At 36.6% G+C, this 13781-nt stretch overlaps 1 long non-coding RNA gene across 1 annotated transcript in view; it reads right to left on the reverse strand.

The window, feature by feature from the left end:
* The window catches only part of LOC133265968 (uncharacterized), a 232410-nt gene extending 219063 nt beyond the window's left edge, over positions 1-13347 (reverse strand). The window contains exons 1-2 of the long non-coding RNA XR_009742206.1: positions 13303-13347; positions 12188-12231 (exon numbers count right to left, since the gene is read on the reverse strand). This is a non-coding gene — a long non-coding RNA (uncharacterized LOC133265968). The remainder of the gene's footprint in view (positions 1-12187; positions 12232-13302) is intronic.
* Between the last annotated feature and the right edge of the window lie 434 nt (positions 13348-13781).

Below are 13781 nucleotides of genomic sequence, written 5' to 3' on the forward strand. Positions count from 1 at the left end.
AAAGAAGTCATTTGACTTATTGTAGGTAAAATCAGCAGAAAATACGGTATAGAGCCATTACAATGCTATAACAAGGTTCTTTTCAATTGATGTTTCTCCCTCAGGATTTAACCTGTTGACAATCAAATGCAATTTAATTTTGATAACAGACTATCTTGGGGGTAATTTTGTAATGAAAATATTCTGAAGAACCAAACAAACATGAAATATGGCAGTTTTGGGGCTGAGTCTGGAAAGGAATAGAAACTTTTACACAGCAACACCCAGACCGAGAGAAACAAAAGCATCCTCTGCCTGATTGTGTAAAATGGCAACTTTCACCTGTCAAAACCCCCTTGGAACAAACCCAGCAAACAGCAGCCAGGAAGAGGCAAGGCCGAAGATGCTGAAAGATCTGAAGAGATGCCAAGCTCTCTATTTTCAAGATTAGGCTAAAATTTCTATTTTTCCCTGCAAGTTCAGGTTATTTTTCTTGCCTTCACATCCCTTCCTCAAAAGCATAATTCAATCCAAAATTAAAATTATTTTTGTTACCTAATGAACAGACTGCATCGGGATGTGATAGGCAGAACAACTTTGAGACATTAGATTACCAACACTAGGCATTCCAGACACACTCCAAACATGCTCCTTTCTGGCTGATGCTAATCTGTAATTATAGTCTATAAAGACATGGAGCACTGCAAAAAGCTTCTCCAAAGTTCATTACTAGGTATCATCTTGCCCAACACAAGAAGGATGGGGGAAAGAAAATGAAACCACTAATTTTGGCAGGTTGAATAAACACCCATACCTGCAGCCAAGCAGATTGTTGTCAATGGCATGAAAGACATTCTTTATCTGCTTTTCACACAGGTGTCTGCTCACACATTTCAATGTGAGCTTTACATTTCTCACAACCATATGACACTGCTGACTCATGTTCAGTCAGTACAGGCCTGATCATCTTCTACAGATCCATCATTCTTGTGCTTCAGCAGTATTCCTACCAGAAAGGAGAACTTTTCACTTTACTATATTTAATTATACCTTTCTTTTGTTTGTTCTGAAGTATTTTTCTAGCTTGTTAACATCATTTCAAAGAACGGACCAATTCTGCTGCAGTTTTGAAGTGAAACCCCACCTAGTGTCATCTGCAAATTTAATAAACCAACTAGTAGCCCCAAACCCTGTGCAGACTGCTTGAGAGGCTCATCGATTCCTATTCAGCAAAGCCATTAATAACTACCCTTCGATTAGAATAGCTCTATTCCTCCTTTCTAAGTTTTCATACACAATTACAAATGGCTCCAAGATTTTCTAACCAGTGCTGTAAATGTCTGCAGATCTAAATACTTTGAAAATATCCACTAGATAGAAGGCCACAGATCAGGTCAGGATCTACCATGACTTCTTTTATATTAGTTTCGATCATAGGATTAAAACACATCTTGGCGAAAAACAGGGCAAAAAAGTAGATCTCAGTCTTACAGCCAGTGTCTGCTACAATTTTTCCTTCCTGTTAAGCAGTGAAATAAGCAATCCCTTGGTATTGGCATGCAGAGGGCTTTCTTCTAATATTTTATGCTCCTGGCTGATTGGTTCTTCTTAGATTTTCTCATATTTTCCCTGCAAATACTCTTTACTACTCTTTGGCAGCCATTCTTAGCAATTCAACCTACATTTCATTTTCTGCACAATTCCTTCTTGAGGTCTAAGTGCTTGAAGAATTCATATTTTAGCTCTCCTTCACTTAAGGATAGCTACTGCCTGTATTCTCTCAGGACCTGCCAATTCTCTTGAACAACTTTTCTCTTGCTCTCACACTGTATCTATATCAGTAACTTAGGGATATCAAATATCCTTTCTTTAAGTCAAATATATATTTGTTCTTATCTCTCTCTTCTGTATCAGAAACATGAATATTTCGTAATTGTCACTCACCCCACTTTTCATTTTTGCATTTTACCTGTTCACCTTTAACCATCACAACACAATCCATGAGCCCACCTTTAACTCTTTCTTCAACCCCCAAAATCTGGACACTGTGTGCAAAACATTTTAAGCAGATATTGGGCCATCGGGACCCTTTCTATCAGATAGGTTGGCATTTAACGATCCACGTTACTTCTCAACAGCACTTTGAGCAACCTCAGCTGGCTTAGTATTCTTTTGATCATTAGAAAAATAAGATATTAAGACACCCAATGGAAGTCTCTGCATCTCTCTCTTGCTACACTCTACTCATTAGAGGAGTGTGTATTAAATATCTCTATATAATTAATCATTATATCCACTTCTCCTCAGTAGTTCATTTCCGTGCCTCTTTTTTTTTTAAATAACTCCTCTTCAGTATTCAAAAACGTTGACAAAACTTCTTTGTCTTTCCTCCTGAACAATTAATATCTATGTTATTATCTATATAAAAACTTCCAATTCCTCCCTTTACTTCCATAATCTTTGCATTGTAGTACCCAAGATACATTGGCCCTTGGCATATGAAGTAAGGGCTACCAGAAGAACTAAAGGTTTGAAGGATACCTTAAAAATAAGTACTAAAGACTCACTCTTCCTTTCTGTCCTAGCATATAATGAAATGATAATGGTCCTTTGCTGTGGCTAGCCAGAAGGAGAGCGTTACTGACAGATGGATGCCAAAAGAAAAGATGTAAAAGCAACTAACAGTCCTAAAACGATGAAAAAGATTTAAGAATCACAGTCTGTTGCTATAGTTTGGACTGCTGAGCAATTCTAATGAAGACTGTTCAACCATACTTTTGGATTGTATATAATCAGTTCTTGAAAATCTCCAAATCCCATTGCAACTTGATATTTTTACTATTCTTCTTATAAAATACATGTCAAGTGTTTTTGCCATTAAAAAGCTTTAGTATTTTAAAGGGGATGGAAGCACAATGAAGAAAAAGCACCAATTAAATAATCACTTTCTTCATACATGAGCTGATTTGTCATAGAGAAAATTAGAACTGTGGATCTGTGCAGGACAGAATACAAAATGAAATAGAAGAATACCTCACCCTTTTTGGACAACAGGAATGCATAGCTAAATAAATATAGCCCCATATTTCTAATTTCTTTGCAAAGTTTAAAAATAAACTCTCAGAGGTAATATAATCTTAAACTGTATGGATTAAACTTTTCCAGGTGTAGCAACCACCAGCCAAAAGATAGAAGGAGTAAAATTCATATTCTAGCAAAAGGCCAGAAATAAACCCCTGCACTTCAAAATACCCTAGTGAAGCTTGATCTGACTGGCCAAATTAGGCTGAATTTCATTTTAAGAGAGCTTCATAGAGTAAGATAATGGAATTATCACTTGCCAGCAGGGGTAAAATGTGTTTCACTTAGCATGAAGCCATTTCCTATGCAGGCATCTACAGTTAAACTAATCAGACCAGGATCTTTTTATGGCTCAATTTCGAAATATCTACACTTTTTAAAGGATCAATTCATCTGACCTATTTTAGACGTCCATTTCTGAATGAGGTAAACCTACCTACTGTAAAGGGAGTATAGACAACTGGCTCATTTTGTGGCCAGATGAAACCCACCCTCGATACCACTGTAGTCCAGGGTTATCTCATAACCTACTATAAAATAAGGACATTATAATCCTCTGGAAGAACAAAGCTAGATTAAAGCAAAGACAAAAATAGAGATCCGAAAGACACCAATATCCTCTTTCACTGCAAAGATTTTATAATAATTTAAGGAGAAATATGCCACATTCTGTGAATTCCAGATTACAGAGATAGTTCCAGCATTCCTTTGTTCAACAATACTTTTCCAACGTTTCATTTGTAATCTCAACCATTTTTTGCAGAAGGAATACCACAGCAGAGGGTTTTAATCACACAGTAGTTATTTAATTTTGACATGTGATTAGAAGCCCTAATAGACAGAAAAACCTTCATAAGAGAATCTCTCTTTTGTTAAAAAGAAATGTTTCTTTTTTAAAGTATTGCAACATCTTTGTAGCCATAGATATTTTTAAAGGTTTTTCAACAATATTCTGCAATTTTGTCATTGATCAAAAGTATGTATCTTTTCTGTATTGACAACAAACATTCAATAAAGAAATGGAGAAGACAAACTATTTTCCCAATCCACCTGATACACAAATACAACAACATAAACTAGAATCTATTTTTATCTGTAGCACAGAGACAATGTTAGTATTACCACTGCATATAAACTTCAGTCTGTCTTTACTCAAAAAAAGAAACTGAAGTGAGAACTTTTTGCCAGGACATGCTAAAGAGGTATTATAACACTTGACAGGATATTTGTTACTGCTAACAGAGCAGAGAAAACCTCAGGAACATCTGCTAGCTCACCCACTTGCAAGTTTTTGTACTGGTCTATTTTTACCCTGCATTGTCTCACACTAGAGCTAAAAATATTTCACCTCAATTTTAACTGGTTTCTGGAAACTCAGTCAATAACATCTACAAGAAAATGTGGTATTAATGTATAAAATATAAGGTTGCAGATGAAGTTTAAATTATTTTGGTTTCATCACAGCCATACTGTGAATAGCAAAGCCAACTGACTTGCAGCGTTTGTCTCAGAATTTCGGTTTAGCAAAATTACCTTCTTACTAGAGGTGAACAGCGCACTCTCACAAACCTGCATAATACCCATGGATTCATGGATATAATATAATATATTATAGCAAAAACAAACAAACAAAAAAATAGACTCACATGCTGATTATGATGCTCCACCTTTATCGAGTTAGACAAAGTTAACATAAGCTTCTTTAGTAAGAGATTTTTCTGTGAAGTTTCAATGAACATAAAAGCTAGGGGGCTTTGACTTGACAACAACATACTATATATTTATTCATCTTTTCTGTTTCATGTATCCTTTGGGCATCTCTGGAAATATCAGCTCTGCCCTCCAGATTCATACTGGACTGTGAATTCCAGTGTACCCCCCATCACCTTAATAGGTCTAGACTCAACTATTAACTGCTTTGGCCCAAAGATGACAGTGGATTTGACAACCTCATATGTTACATGAAGAAATCTGCTAAGAGACAGATTAACTACATTGGTACATTTATATTTCCAACTGCCTCTTCTGATTGCAACGAAGTACCCTTTTCACCAAAACAGAAAGCATCCCTCTGAGTTCTATATAGCTATAAACTACCTGAGCTGAAGCAACTAGGAGATTAAAGCATATTTAAGAAATCAGCAGGAAAGACCAGTTTGCTTTCTAATTTAATCACTTCAGTTGCTTTACTTGCTATAGCACTATATTAATACTAAGATCATTAAGCAGAAGCACAGCCATAACAGGATTTTCATTTTATATATCTGGACTAATTTTGCTCTGACATTTTGCCAGCACAAACCAATCCCTTCAAAATTTATGCAAATCCAAACCTGTGCATTAAACATCCAGAAATAATTCCTATTAAGAGCGACATCACAGAAGAAAATATTCATATTATTTTCTCAATTTCAGTTACCTCCATACAGATGTTGACAGCAAGCTTCTGAACTCTTGATATCTACATGTAATAACAACCTTTCATTAACCATCTAGAGAATGCTACAAGCAATCCTGTTCAAAAGTAAAACATGAGTAACACCTTACAGACAGAATACGATTCTGAACCTGCATAACTAGAAAAAGTAGGCTGGCTGCACAGCAAAGTCCTCATAAAAATGAAAGCTTTTAAATATCAGTATTTAATTTTTACAATTACCTCATAATCTCATAGAAAATATTTCTAAACTTGAAGGGCCAGAAGCTGTGAGGTTATTTATGGAGCTAGGCCTCTGCAGAAACTTACTCTCATCTGTCTCAAATGCTTAACAAGTGTGGGAAGGAAAAGGGAATTAGCTGCTCACCATTTATCATTGCAAGAAGTAGCCCTGAAAGCCTATAAATAGCAGATAAACCATTTTTACTGATGTGGTTACGATAAGTAGAATAGGACAATAACTTAAACCCCCCTTTCACCTCCTCCAATATTCTGAGGGTGGTGACTGAAGAACAACACTCCTTGAGTTTAGCCCTTCCCTTGGTATTTTGCTTAACTAGCTTTACCTCCCTTGAACCATGCCCATGAAGAAATTGCAAGGCAGACAGGCACTATGAAAGAAAGCCTTAAATTATAATTAAAAGACCACCAAAAAATGCCACTCATTCCACATAGAGGCAATTTTAGGATGGTTTTCAAGTAGAAGCCTATATTGCTGAAAAAAGCTTTTTTTTTTTTTTCCCACTGGGTGTGAGCATTTTTTTATATTCATGAGTATTAACAGTGATATTGACATCTCATTTCTTCCTATGTTACAGATTTCTTACAGCTCTCTTCCCTATAGACAATGACATCTGTGTGCCCTGAAACTCACAGGTTAAATCTATTTATAATTGAAGTGGAAAGAATATTTCACAGAAATGTATCATTCAAGAAACTCTCTTTTTCTTTTTATAGAACAGCAGTGGAAGATTTTAATCTTTTACTTTAAAAATGGAGAGTATTTACCATCTGGACAGTTTTGCTTAGTCAAGCCCTTTGGCATATTTTCTGTTCTTTGACTCAGTAATTGTGTTAGCAAAGCATTGTTTTCAAAATATGGTTGCCAGAACAGAACATTGCTGAAGGGACCTGGAAGATGCAGACATTTCTGAGGATGTTTAATGCAAAATCAAACTCAATTGGTAGGGAAAACTTAATGTAAGAAAGGTTTGACTACAATTTAAGCAGATTCTTCTGAAAGGTCGAGTGAATATTCTCTTCCATTATTATCATGGCACCAGTAATACTACTATTTCTGTGCTGTTTATTTACTGTATTCCCTAAAAGTTGCTGGATCACTCTAAAACAATACAATTAATACATTAGCGACCTGTTCACAGACTTCATTCTGTATGAAAAGAGTAAATTAAATACTTCCATATGTTTACTGGAGCCAGATATTCTAGCTCTTAATAGGAAAAACCTCTGCTAAAATCAAGCCAGTACGAAGCACTACTGTATTGCTTCTTATAATACATACAATTTATCTATCATTTTTTATCCTCTTTGCTCAAGTACAAAGTGAACATGAAGACCTACTCTGTAGTTCCAAGAAGTTTTTTATAGTTTTTCTGTGAAACAATAAACAGCAAATTACTGTGACCTTTTGAATTTGGAATGGCCTCTCCAATAGGTCAAACTGTCTCCTTACATATAACTTGGCAATTGTTACCTGTTTTCAGCCTCAGGTCAGTCATTCATAAAATACAGTTCTGTAAGCTAACAATGAGGTTTTGGATAATCCTCCCATACTTTAGAGAACACAACTGCAAAAACGGACTTGCCCAGAACTTCAGACTTCCTCCTCCTGGAGAAAGAGAACTGAAAAATTTCTAAAACTGAGCTACTGAAACAGAAAATTGAAAGACTGTATCTATAAAAAGGATATTTCTTGTCTTCCTTGCCTGATTTCTTACAGCAGGAGATCGAGAGCTCTTGCATTCTATGGAAAGCATCTTTAAAGATCTGCCAGCTCTGTTCTGCTCCCTTGTCCCTGAAGGCAGTTTCCTGGAGTATACCATTGAGTAATTCCTTGAACAGCTGAAAGTTTGCATTCCTAAAATTCAGGGTCCTGACTTTAATCTTCACCTGACCCACATCTCTCAGGTCTGTGAACTCCATCAGTGTGTGATCAGCCAATTCAGTCTTGGCTAGTTGTGGTGAACCCATCAGGGATGCTCTCAAAGAGTCAGACAACACAAATAAGTACATGGAAATAATCTGGTCTGTTGGTTTCCTTTTTTTTTTTGCTTGTGATGGTTCAAAACTTTTTAGAGCTTTGCTTCATCGGGAAATGCTGAAACAGCACCACTTGAACTATCTTTATGGGAAACTGTTGCTTGCCTTTGGGAAATCTAGATGCTATGAGATACAAGCTGGAAAATGGGAATTGATTCACATATGTTTATGAGGATAAAAATCCTGCCAATTTAAGAGCGTAAACTGAAGAAGAATTTTACTATCTCTTTAAGCTGACATTAAGCATTTACATTTCAGGATAGCCATAAATGTACATGTACAATGTAATGGTTTCCTGAGCTTTTCTTAACAGGAACATGAAAAATATTAGTTCACTCTTGTATTTTACTCTATGGACATCTCTGTTGTACTGCAGGTCCTGGTACAATGCCTCCAGACGATGTATCAGTGGTTCTGATGCTTATACAGGTACCAAGAATCTTCACTTAGCCAGTGCTTGGGACAGTGTATGCATTTTGGATGACAACGGACAGCCACAGAACAACTGACATGGCTTTCTTACTGTGGCGTATCTGTTGTCATTGATTTTTACCTCACAGTGTCTCAAGCAAATGCTTTTTTCTTTAGATCTGTAAGTATTGTCAGCCTCATTTAGCATTCTTCACCTTATGGAAATAATATTTATTTATCTTAACAGTGGTCTTTACAGACTAAATAAAGAAAACAACTTCAGTGTTTCAGTTATTTAAATTTGTATTGTTTTGTTTCTATGACCATGCAAACCTCACCCCAATTCCTTGTTCAAGCCAATTCAGAGTGAGTGCAGATCAAGATCTGTTTGTTTCATCTTCCACTAGGTTTGCTGACAGAAGTGGCAATCTGAAACTCAGAAATCCTGAGCTGCTGCCTAACTTACGAGATGTTATGACAAGACTATGTATTAGTCATTCCACCCTCACATTTTCAAGGTCATAGCTAAAAATTGCCAAAAAATTTCCTAACTCAATTGTGTTGTTTCTGGACTATCTTCTTCCTCCTTTACATTCGGTGACAACTATAGAACCATTTCTGTTTTCCAAGTATAACTCTTTGCAGTCTCAATGTAGATAACTAGAACTAGCAGAAGTGTCCGTGGAAGACACCTTTCTGGTTTAGGAAGGCCCAGAGACACAAGTTATGAATACTAAGAGAATATTCTGGGTCAGCAACTGTGTATGCTTCTCTTGCCCTTATTGGACATCTGCTAATATTAAATCAGTGACAGTATACAGGAATACACAAAGGCTGGCCATATTTACATAAGCAAGAGGACAAGCAAATTTAGAATAGTTTGCCTCATCCTAATTTATATCTCTAGCCCATTTTTTTGCTTACCAATGCACTTATTGGCATCAGGTAGCTGATGATTTTATTAACTTGACTGGACAGCACCTGTGCTCACTTAATGGCAGAATTTAAATCATGTTTTATTTCAGGAATTATGTAAAGTAATACCCGTTTGCTGGCTTCAAACTGCATAATTTAAAATTCATCAGTGTTCCTACCCCAGCTCGTACTTTGGCCATTGTAAAGTCATGGTTATGCTCTTCTAATTGCATTGCTTCTATCAGAGAATGATAAATCCATTTATTTTGCATAATTTAGTGTTCAAACTTTACCAAGCTCTTCATATCAAGTGCCACAATTTGTAGACATTAAGTATTAAAACTTTTGAAGTGACAAATGTTCCCATTTTTCACAGTTTTTTCAACTCTGATGCTAGTTGATCTACTAATACAATTATGACCCTTCAGTAGAGAGGGTCACTGCAGAGATTCTGCATGAATCTCTTCTGGATCATCTCAGTTGTGGCTCAGTCTAGATAACTAGGGAATAATGTTTTCCACAAAGAATATGCTATAAAACCCCTTAGTGCTCATTTTTAATGAAGAATTGCCTTCTTTGAAGCCAGCAGTTTTACCAGTGAGTTACTTATTTCAGAAATAATAGTAATGAAAGTATTAATTCTTATGATTTATCAGTCCAGTTTTCAGCTAGCAATCTTCTCATACAGATTGGGCAACTCTATTCTTGTAAATACGGGTGCATGTAATTTTGAAGTACTAATTCTTGCACGATAGATTTGTTACTCTGCAAATTTAATGCTCACTTCATTAAGAAAGTCTATTGCATTAATTGGCATGTCTGACACGTTAACAGTGCGCAGCAGGGGTGCATGATTTAAGTTATGCTCCCACAAGTACAGGCTGAAGAGAATTTAAAAGGAATTCCAGAGTAAATGAGTTTACAAGTCTGATTTAAAACAGGATATTGTAAGGCCTCTATTCTGCTGTATCTGTATGTGCAGTACAGTGTGGTTGGGGAAAGAAAAGCTGTTACTTGTCTTTGTGTTCTTCCAGGACTTTGGCCTTACTCAAGAGCCAACTGCAGTTTTCAGATGGCAACTGATCTTTACATCATGCACTTAAGAAAGACTATAAAGCAGTTTGGAATTAGCACTCTCATAGACTACACTGGTAGAGATGCACCTCCTTGACTTTGAGATGTTCGCTCCGTTTCCATCACTGTAGCTGAGGAATGTATAGGATCCTGTCTGCCCTTCACAATCCCTTTCCTCAAGAAGTTCTTACAGGATCCTGTTGTCTATTAGAACTCTTGGGTAGAGGCAGCAAAACAACACAAAAGTTACAGGGGAATTAGAGTAGCTGTAAATTCTCCCACCAAACAAACCAAGCCTCAATTAACAGCATTTTTAAACTGAGGAAATACTTGCAGGACAATAAAAATTCCAGGTCCAAACCTTCGTGAGGATTTTCCCTTTCCTGCATTGCAGCTGTCCTGCTTGACCTACTTTCATTTCAGTCTGTCAGACTCAAGCTATTTGATGTTGTTCCCTGACTGAGCTGTCCTGAAATTCATTTTGATCATGTTACCTCTTGGATTAAGATTTTCTTTTTAATTTTTTTTTTTTTTTTTTGTGCAGATCAGGGATGTAATCTAAAAATTTTACTTATGATGTTCAAGGTACTTCAGGCCTCTCATCCATGTTATTTACAGGAACTAAACAATGCCTCTGTTCCATCTTGGAGCTTGTGCTCAGCCTTAGATTACTGTCTGCCTTGACTCCCTGTCATTCTCTGTTAAAATTCAAGCATTTTTCATTTTGGCTCCTGTACATTCCGATTCTTGCCAGGAACCTTAACCAGCAACCACTGTACATCAAAAATGTTAAATTAGACATGGGCTTAATTGTTTTGCTGAACTGGGACATAAGTTTCTATGCAACCTCATGATATATCTATATGAGTAGGTACTGCAGGCCAGCAAAAGTGCTTCTTTAGAGTGAAACAAAAGTTCCCAGGATTTAATATTGCACTGCATGTTTCAGAGATTGACTTTGGACTAGGTTTAGTCTGGCCACATGGATTTAATGCTCATTAGCAGTTGGAGTGAATTAGGTACATTTCTGAACCACTTTTTCAGTCCAGTTTCACTGAAGTGAAATCTGAGTTCACAGCAAGGCCATCCTCCAATGTGAACCAAAACATGCTAAATGGGAGCAATCAGGAGACTCTTCTCAGCCAAACTCACACACTAATGCAGACGCAGTTTTAGGCTCCCCAGTGTAGGAAAGAATCATTACTATTTCCTTTTCCTAAGTTTTTCCAAATTTATTCCATGGAGGTTAAGATTTCAAAAGTGATTATTATACTGTTAACTTAATACAGTGATTGGGCTCTTAAGCTCACAGGCTGGTTTTAACATATATAATGTAGTGCCAGACAGACACTGTCTCCAGTTACAGATTGGTAAAACACTTAGCACAAAATGAAATTATAAGGTCTTCTCTAAGATCTTCCTTCAATAGCTACTATTTAGATTTTAAAAACGCTGCAGAATTGGCTATTTGGATAGACTATTAGAGAGAAGAACTTCAGCTTGTGTAACACGCTATAGAAAATGGAGTAATGCAGCCATGGCAGTTAGTAGTGGCAATGTTAGTCTTTTCAGAACTACCCAGTAATCAGTGGTCCACCATATATTTTAAGCAGCTTGCCAATGACTTTCCATTTCACAGAATCACAGACTGGTTTGGGTTGGAAGGGACCTGAAAGATCATCTAGTTTCACGCCCCTGCCCATCAGGAGAAAATACAAAGAATCTATTAATGTTACATCTTCATCAATATCAACCAATGAACTGCCTGAAGGAGAAACATGGACACTCATGTTTGGAAAGGAGGAGACGAGAAGTAGCGTATTTATTCTATTACCAGAACAAGTGATGAGTGAAATAAAGCAAGAACACAAGAAAAGATATTGAAGTTCACACTTGCGTTTTTTCTCCCTTACTTAATAGCCATATATACCACCAAGGCATCAAATCTTCTAATCAGTATGTTTTGGTTTTGTCAGGAAAAACAGTGAATATGATGGCTGAATGATTTACCTGACAATAGCACAATCACTTTTTGATGCCTCCTAGGCTCCTGTCTGCTAAAGCAATATAGGTTTTCTTAAATAAAATGCACATTTCTATATATTCATTATATGTATATCATGACTCAGACAGGAAAACCTCAATATTTAATTACGTAACATATCCGGATGATACAGCCCTTTGAGCAACAAAACCTTTCATGTGATCTTCAGGTTCCTAATGAGAACTGTGATATAATTTGGTCTTTTGATCTGTTGGCATGAAATAATGGGTAGCTCCCTAATTCCTTCCCCTGCAGGGCACTTTCTCTGCTTTCCTCAGGCCTGTCTGAAATAGGCAGGATAAGGCTAAGTCCACTTAAGAATGAGATTACATTTATAGATTAGCCAAAGGAAATTGTGAATGTGGTCCTTCCTTTTTTATATTAGAGATTTTGCTCATCTTATATCCAGCACAATGAGTTGGTACTTACACACTGTGACACTTGTACAGGTTCACTACCAGATTAGAATATGCCTCTCCAACCATTCTTCTCTATCCTTTTCACCCTTGCACTGCTTCAAAGTTAAGCCTCATTTATTAAAGCCAGTGTGTTTCAACAGTGACAATGATGGCGAACAACAAGATTTTGCTGTTTTTCTGTAGGAATTTCTGAGAGGCCCGATGCTCTGAAGCACTTACAGCAATATACACCCTCAACTATCACAGCTCTAAAAACACCTCATGGTGGAAAACCAAAACTGAAACAAACCGGGTGACTTAATTACATTTTTGTTTAGATCTTGGTGTAATTTCTTAGGCCTAATCACAAAATCATCACTCAGGTAAAAGTTATTGGAATGGACATAAAGACTGACTCTACAAAAATCAATCAGAAAACAATTCACAAGCCATGCAAGGAGTGAGTTCTTTAAAGCATGTGATTTTAATTGGACTCTTAGATGATATAAGTAATGATCTTGGAAGAAGACACAAAGCTACTGGGAATAACATGGTAGCAGAAACCCACTACAATTTAACTTGCCAGCACACCTACACGATACTACAAGCATGAGAGAGGATGAATTGCTTTAAACTAAGACTGATGAGAAGGAAGTGACATTTCAGTATGATTCATCACTTACTGAATTTTATTGAGTGGTGGGCTGCTCATTCTGAAAGTCTTCAGCCTTGAGAAGAAAAAAATACTTGAAGAGAAACATTACAGTTTTCATATGAGTTCAATACAGCAAAATCATCCTAAATAACTGGAAACTGGACAGATTATTATGTTACCTGATGGCAACTTGTCATCATGAGTGCATATATAAGCACACTATTTGCATAAACACACTATTCACTTAACCGAGTGATGTGTCTATATAGATATGTACACACACAGATCAATAGGCAAATAAAGGATTTTCAAAATGTGCAGCCCAATCTGCATTGCATAAATTGTTATGAATTGTTCCAACTCTTCATTCTGTAATGTGAGATTTATGGAGCTCTAAATCCCATTTGTATTTTTATCTGAATCAGCCTGCTCATCCCTTGCTGCTCTGCCTTCCCAAATCAAATCCAGTCAGTTCTCCCTAGCTCTGTCTGAATGTTTCCTTTGATT

Source organism: Pezoporus flaviventris, unplaced genomic scaffold, assembly GCF_033815535.1.
Source record: "Pezoporus flaviventris isolate CSIRO_AGI_PZ_B2104156 unplaced genomic scaffold, CSIRO_AGI_Pfla_v1 ptg000006l, whole genome shotgun sequence".
Classification (NCBI taxonomy): domain Eukaryota; kingdom Metazoa; phylum Chordata; class Aves; order Psittaciformes; family Psittacidae; genus Pezoporus; species Pezoporus flaviventris.